This window comes from Tiliqua scincoides, chromosome 3 (genome assembly GCF_035046505.1).
Source record: "Tiliqua scincoides isolate rTilSci1 chromosome 3, rTilSci1.hap2, whole genome shotgun sequence".
NCBI lineage: Eukaryota > Metazoa > Chordata > Lepidosauria > Squamata > Scincidae > Tiliqua > Tiliqua scincoides.
Window position 1 is genome coordinate 127,492,360 of NC_089823.1, and position 13,223 is coordinate 127,505,582.

At 42.1% G+C, this 13,223-nt stretch overlaps 2 protein-coding genes across 4 annotated transcripts in view; both read right to left on the reverse strand.

The window, feature by feature from the left end:
• Positions 1-13,223, reverse strand: part of TPT1 (tumor protein, translationally-controlled 1) — a 302,395-nt gene that overhangs the window by 85,770 nt on the left and 203,402 nt on the right. The window lies entirely within an intron of this gene.
• The window catches only part of TSC22D1 (TSC22 domain family member 1), an 82,149-nt gene that overhangs the window by 53,366 nt on the left and 15,560 nt on the right, over positions 1-13,223 (reverse strand). Inside the window, exons 2-4 of one of the 3 annotated variants that reach the window (XR_010794201.1) lie at positions 9,665-9,832; positions 2,484-2,592; positions 673-1,191 (exon numbers count right to left, since the gene is read on the reverse strand). The exons of 1 other annotated variant lie outside the window; for it this stretch is intronic. The gene's annotated coding sequence lies outside the window, so the exon portion shown is untranslated. Of the gene's footprint in view, positions 1-672; positions 1,307-2,483; positions 2,593-9,664; positions 9,833-13,223 lie in introns of those variants that run through there. One more of the 3 variants, XR_010794200.1, reaches the window with a different exon arrangement.

The window sequence follows — 13,223 nt, forward strand, 5'->3', positions numbered from 1 at the left end:
GCCATTAGAGGTATGGGCCACAGAAACTGGAGTAACTTAATCAGAACAAGTTATCTTATCCCTGAAATGTTACTCCTTCAATTCCAGAGATCCAGCAGATAGAGGCCCACTGGGCTAGCACAATTTTAAAAGCACAGATTTGTTGCTTACTTAGCCAAATGCTTCTCCCTTAAAAGACAGACAATAATACTAACTATGTGTACACATATATACATACACAAACGTATCTGTTGTATACAGCGTCTGCTTATTGGTTCATCTAAGTCCAGTATTATCTGCTTTGACTGGCAGTAGCTCTTCAAACTGCAAGACAAGTCTTTCCAAGTTCTGTTCCCCTTTAAGTGGAGCACGAGCAGTACTAATAAACTATGCCCCACCATCTGAATAGACCTTAGAGTCAAGTATTTGGTTAATTTAAACCATATCGTACATTCCATTAGGAACAGTTTGCTGCATGGGCATATACCAGCATCTTGGTTCCTTATTTAATCTCTTCTGAAGTAGTCACACCTTTGATTTATGTTATATAAAATAATCACAATTCTTCGTTTTAGAAAGTAAGTAAGGCAAGTAAATGGAAAGAAGTTTTTATTAGATCTTCTGAAGAAAAACCAAATTAAAACATGAAAAGTAAAAATCTGCTAAATATAGAATAAATCAAAGAGATCTATAGACCAGTCAAAAGTAACTTATCTGGTTTAACAATTTATTGGCAAAAAAAGCAAATTTACTGTGCTGGTGACAATACTCAGTCACACTACAAGTGTAAGGGCTCATTAAGTATTCTCAAGATGTTATCTGAACTGAATAGAAAATAAAATAAAAACACACTCCAAAACACTTCTAGGCATGGAGGTTCCACTAGGCTTTTGCCAAGTACTATAAAGACTCTGGAGAGATAACAGCCATGATGGTCTTAAAAATGGCTTCCAAAAGAAACTCTGATTCTTCCATTATGATTGCTATCCATGTTGTTCATCCATACGATTCAAGTCTTCAAGGATTTCAGTTGTTTGCCTCTATTTTTTCTCCTAGTTGCAAGGCAGGCAGAACTGTAAGGGACACCCTTTCCCAATTGCTTGATGGCAATATCCAGTAAGTCTATTTGCATTCTTCAAACTGGGTTTTAGCAGATTCACTACTGACTCCTTCTACCCTTGGTTCTTCATGATTTCTTCTGATGTTTATGTTCTACGAAGAACTCAAATAAGGTAAGTGATGGAGAAATGTTGCTTTCTTTACATAATCACAATGATGTAAATGTTCATGAAGTCCCATTAATAGTAGCCATGATGACAGACATCCACTGAAAAGACAATGGTGTCTTAATGTCTCATCTATTAGTACTGTATACTCAAAACCTTGCTCTGAATAGTTACTATGTAAGTAGCAGTATTGAGACACTTCATAAAATATCTATTTTGGTCACACCCAGCTCTTCACAACAGTAGCTTAATTTCTTAACTATCTGTTTTACAGGCTTAATTGGGATGCTAGAAGTTTTGCCTAATGCCTGTTCCAGCAACATCAATAGAGTAGGCTGCGTTATGGCACTTGCTATTTGAAACAGTCAAAAATGTGTGTGCTTCATGAAATGCTTTCTTTCATGTGTCTTTCATGAAATGCTGAGCTACAAAACTGACCACCACCCTAAAAATACTCTCTCAAAATTGAGAGAGACGTCATGTAAAAAGGGAACCAGTTTAAAATTCATCACAACAGGTGTATTATTCAGGTGTTCAGGTGCATTATTGAAAACAGCAACTACTTATTAACGGAGAACCATTTATGTATATAACGTCTGATCTCTAGTTCTAGTCTCAAAAATGGATTAGTGATTCATTTGCATTACATTTTCTGGATACATTCTAATCTTTGATTAAAATTTTCTGGATGTATCCTACTCTTTGATTAAAATTATAGAACTGAAGGCTGGGTTTTGTTTTTGTTTTTTTTAAACATACTTGTATATGTAAAGAAATGCATTCCACATTGGCTCACTTGACTCATTTGTCAAAAAATTAATCACTGCTACTAGAAATGTTACTCAACATACTACAGAATAGTACAAAAGACTAGTTTGAGATTACTTGTAATAATATCCATAATTAAGGTTTCTTTTTCCTAAAGGCATGATAAACTGGCAGAGTCGCATTGCGCTCCTACCAAAAACGTTTGGGGGGGAAAATGTGAAGTGCTAACACAGCTTCAACAAAACATACAAGCCTATTAAAATTATACACTATCCTTAAAGAATAACCTCTAGAATTATTCCAGTGCAGTTTTTGCATTACTAAAAACCAAATATAAATTGCTCTTATTAAGGAGTACAAAAATATTTCCAATGCAGTTCAACAGCTTAAGCAGAGCCTACTGGGTCTTGGGGCCAAGGGGTGAGAGAAGAAGGGTCAAGGTGCAATCCAAAGAAAACCCTTTGCTGCTCTTTCCCTCCAGTTCTTCCACATATAAGCATCTTTACCTACCTGCTTGGTTCAGTCAGACCTCCCAGCTTTTGCACTAGACATAATTAACTTTGGCAGTGCCTCTTCATGGGTATACTACTGGGCAATGTTAGACTCAGTCATTCTGTATCTGTTGAAATATTAGCATTCATTTTAGATCACTTTAAAAAGAAGGTTAAGGAAAAAAACAGGAGAAAAAAATCAGATTTTTTTTGCCGACAAGGAAGACTAAATGTTTCGTCCAGACCAATTAGAGACACAAATATTCTCAGCAACTTGAGAACCAGTGTGGTGCAGTGAATAAAGTTGGATATGGGTTATCTGTGTGTAATATCCTGCTCAATCATGAAACCAGCTGGGTGGCCTTATTTCTCAGGCTAACCTAATTTCATAGGGATGATGTGAGAATAAAGTGGGATGACTTGATATATAACCCCCAAGGTCCTCTGGGACTGTCAAGATACCAGTGTGGCACATCAACTACTAGCCTAGGTCAGGGCCTCCAAGAGGAATTCTATCAGGGGGCACAAAGTTTCTTTGGGGTCCCTTCCCAAAGAGGGAGGGGTGAAACAGAGTGGTGGGATGGGGATGGGCACCACTTCTGCAGCAGCTGTAGCCCCACAGCTGTGTCTCTGAACTCCCATCCATTGTAAGCAGATCCACAAGCCAAAGAGCTCCTGGAGCAGGCCAGTTTCCTCCCAGATGTGACACAGTTAAGGAATGTATGCATTCCTGGACCTGGTGCGTGTGGCTTCTGGCAGTAATTGCTGCCATGTGCAACCCATGTGGGCAGTGAGTCTGAGTGAGATAGGAAAATGTAAGATCCCAGGAAATTTCTGGGCCCCCTTCTTTGGCTCCTGGGCCCCCTTTCTGACCCTCTCACAGGTACAAATTACCCCCTTTACCCTCTCTCCTAGGCCCTGGCCTAGGTTACCTGCTTGATTTTGACTTTGGAGTGATCTCTGTGTTACTGGTCTCTCTGGAGCCTTTACTGAAGAAGCAAACAATTTATCATTGGAAACATTTAAACCAAAGAGAAGCAGTTTATCTGTATATTCTACTTGCTCAAAATTACCTTGTCTTTCACAAATTTCAGGGGTGGGGGAATTGTGTTCAGCTGTTGCACCAAGCAAACAGTTTTGCGGCATCTTAAAGACAAGTAGATTTACTGTGGTGTCGCAAGAGCTCTCTGGGGTCAGACTCTACTCTATTGCCCCACAAAAGTTTATGCTACTATGTTAGACATTATAATGCTATAAGACCAAAGATCCTGGGGGACAAAGACAACCAACTCCAGAGCCACACTTCTCACACATCTCCCCCTTGCCACCTTCTCACCACACCACTGCTTGAACATATGACCATATGACACTGCATCACACTCAAACTGTTGGTATATACGTCAGCATTGTATTTGTGTATTGTCCTATTTGCTCATTTTGTACTCCACTTTTATTGTAAAGAAGAATAGTTTAACGAACTATTGTAACATTCTATGTAGGGCTGCCTTTGAAGGCCATAGGGAATCTTCAAATAGGGATGCAGTCACTAGGCTCCTCATGGGAGACAGAGGTCGTGACCACCTTACAACCCTCTTAATTCATCTATATCAGCTACGTGTACATTTCCAGGCACAATTAAAAGTGTGGCAATGAATTATAAAGCCCTAAACCAGGGGTGTCACACTTGTTGCATACGGAGGGCTAAATAGCATTCATCATGTCTGCTGAGGGCCAAAAGTGATGTCATTAAACAGGTCATAACCAAAAAGAAACACTTTTTCCTCACTTAGCTGCAAATGACAGAAGAGAAAACATGCAAATTTTGATCATATTTCAAGATAAGGGACAGCCCAATTTTCATATGGACTGCCCTTTCAGCAGTAACACCTCAGTACTGCTCAGAAGCTGAGAGACTGAGGGCTGGATAAAAAGCTTTTGAGGGCCCCATCAGACCCCCGGGCTTTATGTTTGACACCCCTGCCCTAAACTCTTTAAGATCATGTATTTGAAGAACTGTATTGTTCAGTGAAATCTTAGATGACGTCGTTGCAAGTGCTGCCACTTTTTGATGTCTGGTTCTGGAGACCCACAAATGGGTTTTTACTGTTATAGAACCTGTTCTGTGCAGTTCTCTCCATTTAGAATTAGGGCTTCCCCCTCTTTCTTGGCCTCCCATTGAGGTTTTAAGATTTTTTTATTCTCCCTGTTTTTTAATTAGGACTTTGGGGTTCATTTTATAGGTACTTTTTATTGTGATTGTAGTGTCTGTTAATTATAATATTGAACCATTATTGTTTTTAGATGTAAGCTGTCTTGCGCTGCCCACAAGAGTGGAAAAGTGGGGTGTAAATTCCAATAACAACAGTATCCTGTCCCAGATTTCAGAAAGGGGTCTTTCCCAATGCTAACCAGAGAAGCTAAGAATTGAACCTGCATGTAGAATATGAGCTCTACTCCCCAAATACCTGCCCCTTAAAGCAATACACTTTAAGACTGAAAAGTTTTTTCCTGACAAAGATGGCCCATGTAGTAGACTGAGGCAACTGCCACAGGTGGTGGATTCAGAGAAGTAAAGGCAGTGAGGTGCATCTATGTCCTCACACTTCTGTGCTCACTGAACTTGGAAAGGAAGAGAGAACTGGAGCAGTAAAGAGATGTTTTAGCAAGCCATTATTTTTTCATCTCTGTCATTCTGTCTTCTATTCCATTCTCCTCTTCCTTTTCAAACATAGCATGATGAATACAGAGTAGCTCTTCAAGTGCTGTCACCAAATAAGGAAATAGCAAGTAGGGAGTGAGATGGAAATGGTGACACAGAAAATATTTAGTGCCTCGCATTAGGGGCTCAAAGGCTGCCACTCTTTCCTACTATTTACAAGTTACCCAGAAGCAAGACTTTGGCAAACACTCATGTATCACACCTAAGAGGACCATGAGTCTGAGGAAGTGATGAGAGGGGAATATGAAGGAAGGTTTCTCAATAAGACTCTCTTGAGGTCCTCCGAGGCTGGAGAGAAGACTGTTTAACAGAATTAGACCAAACTGCACAGAGGCACAATGTAAGAAAAAGCAAGCTAGACAAGGTCTGCTTGGGCTATAAGGGATCATGATTGTCACATTTCCTTCCATCAGTTTGTGAGCTCCTTTTCCATCTTTTCATTATGCATGTGCGAAGTTCTATTGCAAGTCCTCCAGAAACAGGAAACTTTTATTTTAAAAAAACCACCAAGAAAAGTTTAAAGTAGCTCAAAGCTTAGGGATACAATGTGATATGAATCTGCAACACACAGAGACAGAAAAAAAACAGAGGGTACAGAGTCATCTTACCAAGTGATATTTCTTATCAGCAATGCAGACCAAAATCAGATTTTCAGACCTGTTCCACATCACACTTTCAATGCCAAACCCTAAGCTCAAAATTATAACATGAAGGAAAATGAAACAAAAAAACTCGAAAGCAACATAGATATGGGGCTTACTATTATCTGTAAGATTAATTAATAAGAAGGCAAACATACCATCCTCATGTTAACTATTATCTTTGGAATGAAGAAAGCTACTTGTTGTGCAAGGCAAGCTGAAAAACTCAGAACATCTAATGTGGCCTATTAAAAAAAATAAGGCCTCAAGGGCCCATAAGCGGTATGTTTCTGTATCTAGACAGAAAGCCTGTGGGGAAAGTTCATCAGCTATAGTTTTGTAGAGTTATTGTTAGGCACTTTAGAAATAATAAAGTACCACCTCTAAATTGAAATTTTGCCTCATGTGAATGAAATTGACCAAGACCATCTTCCTACTAAATCAGACAATTGTGGCCTCCACTATTCTTCTCTCTTGATCAAACTGATCCCAGATTTACTTAGATCAGAGCATATCTATTTGCCTTGCTATTAAATAGTTTATACTTTTATGACTGTAGCTTTTACATATTTGAACCAAATGTTGAACAGATCCAAATTTCCAACACAGCTATGCTTGCTGAATATCTACTTTCAACACTTCAATTTCCTGGCCTCTTGCATTCCTTAAAAAGAGGCAGAACTCTGCAGTTATGACAGAAAGTTATATCTAGAATATGCATTTAGAAATAACAATATTTTCAGTGTGAAGTTTCCAAAAGAATATCTATATCAACAAAAGCCAAGTGGGAGAAGGATAGAAAAAATCTCCAATGATAACTATCTTACTCTGTTTTTACACACACCAACGTATGTGTTGATGAGCAAGGACTGATCAATCTGAGGATCAGAAGTAATCAGTCAAACCCATATAAAGTCATGCTTGCAAGTTACGTTTCATAACTGCTGAAGGGGCCGCAACACCCCAGGTTCTTCTCATAAGTTCAAGTAGTGGCAATAACAACTTTTCCCACTGATCACATGAAAGTATTTTCTCTGACAGGAAAGGAAACAAAAAAGAGCACTCTCCTCATGTCCAAAGACAACAGCCATCAGTCTAGCAACTTTGGAGTTTTTATTCAGTGTGTTGAAAATGAAGGGTTTTTTTTTAGCTGACTTTAGTGAACATGCCTTAAGTGACTTTAGTGTAAGATGGTGGAATGCCTCATCAAAGATAGGATCTCAAAACACATAGACGAACAGGCCTTGCTGAGGGAGAGTCAGCATGGCTTCTGTAAGGGTAAGTCTTGCCTCACAAACCTTATAGAATTCTTTGAAAAGGTCAACAGGCATGTGGATGTGGGAGAACCCGTGGACATTATATACTTGGACTTTCAGAAGGCGTTCGACACGGTCCCTCACCAAAGGCTACTGAAAAAACTCCACAGTCAGGGAATTAGAGGACAGGTCCTCTCATGGATTGAGAACTGGTTGGAGGCCAGGAAGCAGAGAGTGGGTGTCAATGGGCAACTTTCACAATGGAGAGAGGTGAAAAGCGGTGTGCCCCAAGGATCTGTCCTGGGACCAGTGCTTTTCAACATAAATGACCTGGAGACAGGGTTGAGCAGTGAAGTGGCTAAGTTTGCAGACGACACCAAACTTTTCTGAGTGGTGAAGACCAGAAGTGATTGTGAGGAGCTCCAGAAAGATCTCTCCAGACTGGCAGAATGGGCAGCAAAATGGCAGATGCGCTTCAATGTCAGTAAGTGTAAAGTCATGCACATTGGGGCAAAAAATCAAAACTTCACATATAGGCTGATGGGTTCTGAGCTGTCTGTGACAGATCAGGAGAGAGGTCTTGGGGTGGTGGTGGACAGGTCGATGAAAGTGTCGACCCAATGTGCGGCGGCAGTGAAGAAGGCCAATTCTATGCTTGGGATCATTAGGAAGGGTATTGAGAACAAAACAGCTAATATTATAATGCTGTTGTACAAATCTATGGTAAGGCCACACCTGGAGTATTGTGTCCAGTTCTGGTCGCCACATCTCAAAAAAGACATAGTGGAAATGGAAAAGGTGCAAAAGAGAGCGACTAAGGGCTGGGGCACCTTCCTTATGAGGAAAGGCTATGGCATTTGGGCCTCTTCAGCCTAGAAAAGAGACGCCTGAGGGGGAACATGATTGAGACATACAAAATTATGCAGGGGATGGACAGAGTGGATAGGGAGATGCTCTTTACACTCTCACATAATACCAGAACCAGGGGACATCCACTAAAATTGAGTGTTGGGCGGGTTAGGACAGACAAAAGAAAATATTTCTTTACTCAGCGTGTGGTCGGTCTGTGGAACTCCTTGCCACAGGATGTGGTGCTGGCGTCTAGCCTAGATGCCTTTAAAAGGGGATTGGACAAGTTTCTGGAGGAAAAATCCATTACGGGGTACAAGCCATGATGTGTATGCGCAACCTCCTGATTTTAGAAATGGGTTATGTCAGAATGCCAAAGCAAGGGAGGGCACCAGGATGAGGTCTCTTGTTATCTGGTGTGCTCCCTGGGGCATTTGGTGGGCCGCTGTGAGATACAGGAAGCTGGACTAGATGGGCCTATGGCCTGATCCAGTGGGGCTGTTCTTATGTTCTTATGTTAACATTTCTATCGCCTAAGTAGGCACACTAATAATTGAACTCAACATATTGCCACCAGAAAAAAGGATATTGGTGGCATGGATATGTAATAAAATTTCCATAGGGAAAAATCTGTGGACAAATTTCATTGTATTTTGGGTGAACAGCATATCTGAAATGAAGAAATCACTGCCTAGCTTATACCAGGCTATTGATAATCAGAAATTCTCCATCTCGACCCTGCTTCTACAGTGTACCGTTTCTCTGGGCTATCCAGAGCCATTTGTTCTGAAGGTACATCACTTGTGATAAATGTAATCTTCTGGTGATACATAGCAGCTTCAATTTTGTAGGTTGTCCCAGGACAGAATTTTTTGGGCATTTAATATCGTTTAAAAGGTGGTTGTTTTTTTTTATAAATTTAGGTATGCTCTAGGGATACTTCTCATCAAAATACTTTTAACCATCCCAGTTCATAGTAAGCCACTGACAATAAGCACACAGAAGAGCAACAGTGAAAAGAGGAAAAGCCCAAAGGACAGTTAACATCACCTTTAAAGTGGATATTTTCTCAGGCAGTGAAGGAGGATGAACCTGGGTCAAACTTTCTGAAATGCAATGCAGTCCTATGCATATCTACTCTGAAATAGGTTCAGTGGGACTTACTCCCAGGTAATTGTGTAAAGAACTGCAACCCATATCTCTGGGTGAGCAAACAGACAGCTGGACTAGGCTGAGCTGGAGTGACAAGAGTTATGGTTTCAATGGAACCCTAGGAGGACTGAAGGTCCAAGTACAGTCAGCAAGGGATTCCCGCCTTATTATCACTAGAGTAAAATGTATGGCAAAGACAAAAACACTATTAATACTAATTCAGTTCTACTAAGTCCGGAAGTTGTCAAGACCGTTGTTACTGTCCCTGCATAAGTCCTGGTGCTTAGTATGCCATTGACGCCTCCCCCCCCCCCGCTATGTGCAAGATAAAAGCTGCCTGTGGACTGAAGCTTCTCCATGCTTATTCTAAATGTACAGTTCTTTGAAATTACTTTAGCTACTTTTGAATCTCTTTCCTGTACTGTTGAATTTGTGTCTCAACATTAACATCCTCTTACAGGGGTTCTCAAGGCACTTGCTGGCCATTAAGTTTCAGAACAAAAGAATCAAAACTGTTTGCCTTCCATTACCAACTTCAAGTCAGTGTTTGTTCTCAAACTTTAACACAGTTTGACACACACACCTGTAAGGATGGAGGGTTGTACTCCGCTTTGCACTTAAGTTATGGAATGCATTCTTCGTGGCAGTCTCTAAGGGCAGGGGAAAGTGTTGTCTGTTGGCTGAAGAAGTCATTTCTCCTCTCATTTCTCCAGTCAGAGGTTAAGAGAGTTTAGCAAATTAGAAGAAACAACTACAAAAGAAAAATGCGGTAGAAACATAAAACCATTTTTAAAGCGAGTGCTGAGTTTTCTGCTCTCACAGTATCCCAGAAACAAACAGATAAATACAAATAGACTTTAAAAAACACTTATATGAGTTATATTCACAGTAGGCAGTAAAATCTATATCAGCTTAGCAGTGCTTCCTATGGCTGAATCCAAGATTACCCTGAAATTGCAAGACCAAGAATTACCACTCTCAGTCAGCCACATCACAATAAGAATGCAGCAATACACAGGAAGAAAAAAGCCTGTTCTGTATAAAATACTTTAAAAACACACAAGGGATACATAAACACAGCAAACGAATCACTTTCCATAGCACAGCCATTTTACTCTTTGCTGACTCTTCACTGAATGACTGCTGCACCAGACACATTTGAACACGTAAAATCATTCTGCACTGGTCATAGAAGCCAGTATGCAGCAAAATAATTCAAAATTGAACAATTTCATAATGCAGCTTGTTTAACACCAAAGAACAACAACATATTTGGATTTCTGTTTTCTTTGTAAATACTGAGAAAGTCTGAGCCACTGTTTCTATCACCATAACTGAAATAAACACAACTTTGTAAAGTCACCGAAAGAAGCAACATCCTGCAAGAGAACCCAAGATCACTACAACTGCAACTGAATTGGAGAAAGTATTTAAATTCCTTGAAGACTTGTCTAGAGCCAACAGCAAAACACTGGCCGTTAAATACAGGCTGAGACTACATTCCAAGCACTCAGGTAGATGGCAAAAAAACGCACTATAGCAAATCAATTTTAAAAACAAAGTTTCTTTGCTCAGGTGATTTAAAAACATCCTTGCTGACCTTTTGACTCTAAGATAAGAGTCATTATGAAGTCCTCCTCCAACCAATTCATTCAGCCCCTCCCTTCACCAATGCAAACCTGCTTGGGGGAAGGGAGGGGCCAATGGAGAGAGAAAGATTGATACCTAGCATTGGATTGCAGTTCAGTGTTAAAACTCAGTTTGGGTACATCGCTCTCACCTTCCAGGTCTTGTAAAGCATCAGTACATTACTGGGGAAAAGCAGTAGATGGGAAAGAAAAAAACCAGACACAGCGCTGAGACCTTCATCTTCTGGATAATATCTTTCTACACATTGGAAGTATTACCCATCAGGTAATAATATCTACCCATAAACAAACTAGGATGAATGCATCCTTTAACCATCTTTCCCATTATTGGCAAATCCACACATAACCTTCATCCACAATCCACAATTTCTACTTTGTTTCTACTATGCACTTCCTACACTTTGACATCTCCATCTAGTTTTAATGAATCACCTCGTATTTCCCAACCCCTCACCACCGCCCAGCTAAGATTGCTAATCTCATTGATTCCATTCAACCTACTATTGATACCACTTTTCAACAAAAGTGTACAAAACTGTTTACATAGCAAAATAAATGAAAAGATGATTTCCTGTCCCATAAGAGCTCACAATCTAACAGTCATCATGCTGTGGCACACTGGTGTGCCGCGAATGGTCCCCAAGTGTGCCGCGGTAATGTGGGAGAGGGTCATTTATCAATAGGACCATTTAGGGGATGTGAGCCCCCATTGACAGCACAGTGTGCCTTGTCAATTGTCAAAAAGCTGATGGTGTGCCTTGACCATCTTAGTGCCTTGCCAGTGCACCATGAGATGAAAAACGTTGAAAATCAGTGATCTAACAAAATGCACAAAAGAGACCAGCAAATAGCTGCTGGAGTGAATAAGGACAGTTGCTCTCCGCAGTGGTGTTCCTGGGGGTCCCCGCGCTTGGGGCAACCCCCAGAATTCCGCCCCCACACCCCGTTTCACCCCCTCTCCACCACCGCCCCCCCCCGCGCACATGACCCGGAAGTAATTGCAGTGACATCATCATCACCACAATTACTTCCGTTCAGCTGCCTCCTCCGTTCCCCCTTTGAAAATAAGGGGGAATGGAGGTGGCAGCCAAGGCCCCCATGGAGCCTTTCGCACGGTGGAGGTCTCCATGGCAGTGGTCTGGGGCTGCTCCCAGCAGCCCCAGACCGCTGCAGTGGAGACCTCCGCGCAGCTTGTAAGCTGTGTGGAAGGCTCTGTGGGGGCCTGGAAGCAGTGCGCGTCTCCTCCGACGTTGGAGGGGGTGCGCGCTGCTTCTGCTCCGCCCCTGAGGGACACCCTCAGAGGTGGAGCAGAGGCACCCAGGAGCGCTCCTGGGAGGCAGCCGGACGCTGCCTCCCAGGCAGCATCTCAGCACCAACTGGACCGCCCCCCTCTCCCCTCCTCCTTTATAGAAGGAGACGAGATGGGTACCCTAGAGCATAAGTGCCTCTCTAGGGCACATGTCTCCTATCCTCTTATGAAGGGGGAGGGGAGGGGCGGCTCAGTTGGCGCCCAGGTGCTGACAGAGAGGCAGCAAGCTTCCTATTCACAGTGCTCCTGGGCGCTCCTCCTGGCAGGGGTGGGGCGAGGCTCTGTGGTACCCCTGGAGGGTCGGCCCCGCGCCCTGCTTGCCCCCCCAGGTACACCAGTGGCTCTCCCCCATTAAATATGAGAGCTACCTCTATTTCAGTATTTATTGGCCCAGTTCATGAGCCAAACAAAAGAAATTACATTACCAATTTGGTACCTCTGGGCCAGGATCTACCAGTAATAAACAATGCACAGAGCCTCACGCTCTTCCAAACTCCTCATTTACCATAGATACTCCCCTATAGGGTGAGAAATTTCTGCCAATAAATCAGATCATCACCTCGCCTAATCTCCGAGGTTGTTCAGGGGAGAGGGCTTTTTCAAGTAACTGGTTGCACAGGAGAAGCAATGAAGAGATAGACAGCTGTTAATCTCCAAGGCAACCAAAGCCAAAGCTAACCTTTTATTCTCCTCCTGAGAAAAAGCCAGTGACTGACCCACCTAGTGGGTGGGTCGTGAGCCAATTTCAGATGGGTTACCATTCATTTCAATATTTTATTTTCAATATATTAGACTTGATACTACCATAGTATGCGACTGCATTTGAGGAAATGTTACAGACCTATACTTTTAACAAGCTACTATGTGTATTAGTCCTATGCGATACAAGGACATCTGCAAGAGGGATCTGAAGGCCTTAGGGATGGACCTCAACAAGTGGGAAACCCTGGCCTCTGAGCGGCCCGCTTGGAGGCAGGCTGTGCAGCATGGCCTTTCCCAGTTTGAAGAGACACTTGGCCAACAGTCTGAGGCTAAGAGGCAAAGAAGGAAGGCCCATAGCCAGGGAGACAGACCAGGGACAGACTGCACTTGCTCCCGGTGTGGAAGGGATTGTCACTCCCGGATTGGCCTTTTCAGCCACACTAGACGCTGTGCCAGAACCACCTTTCAGAGCGCGATACCAT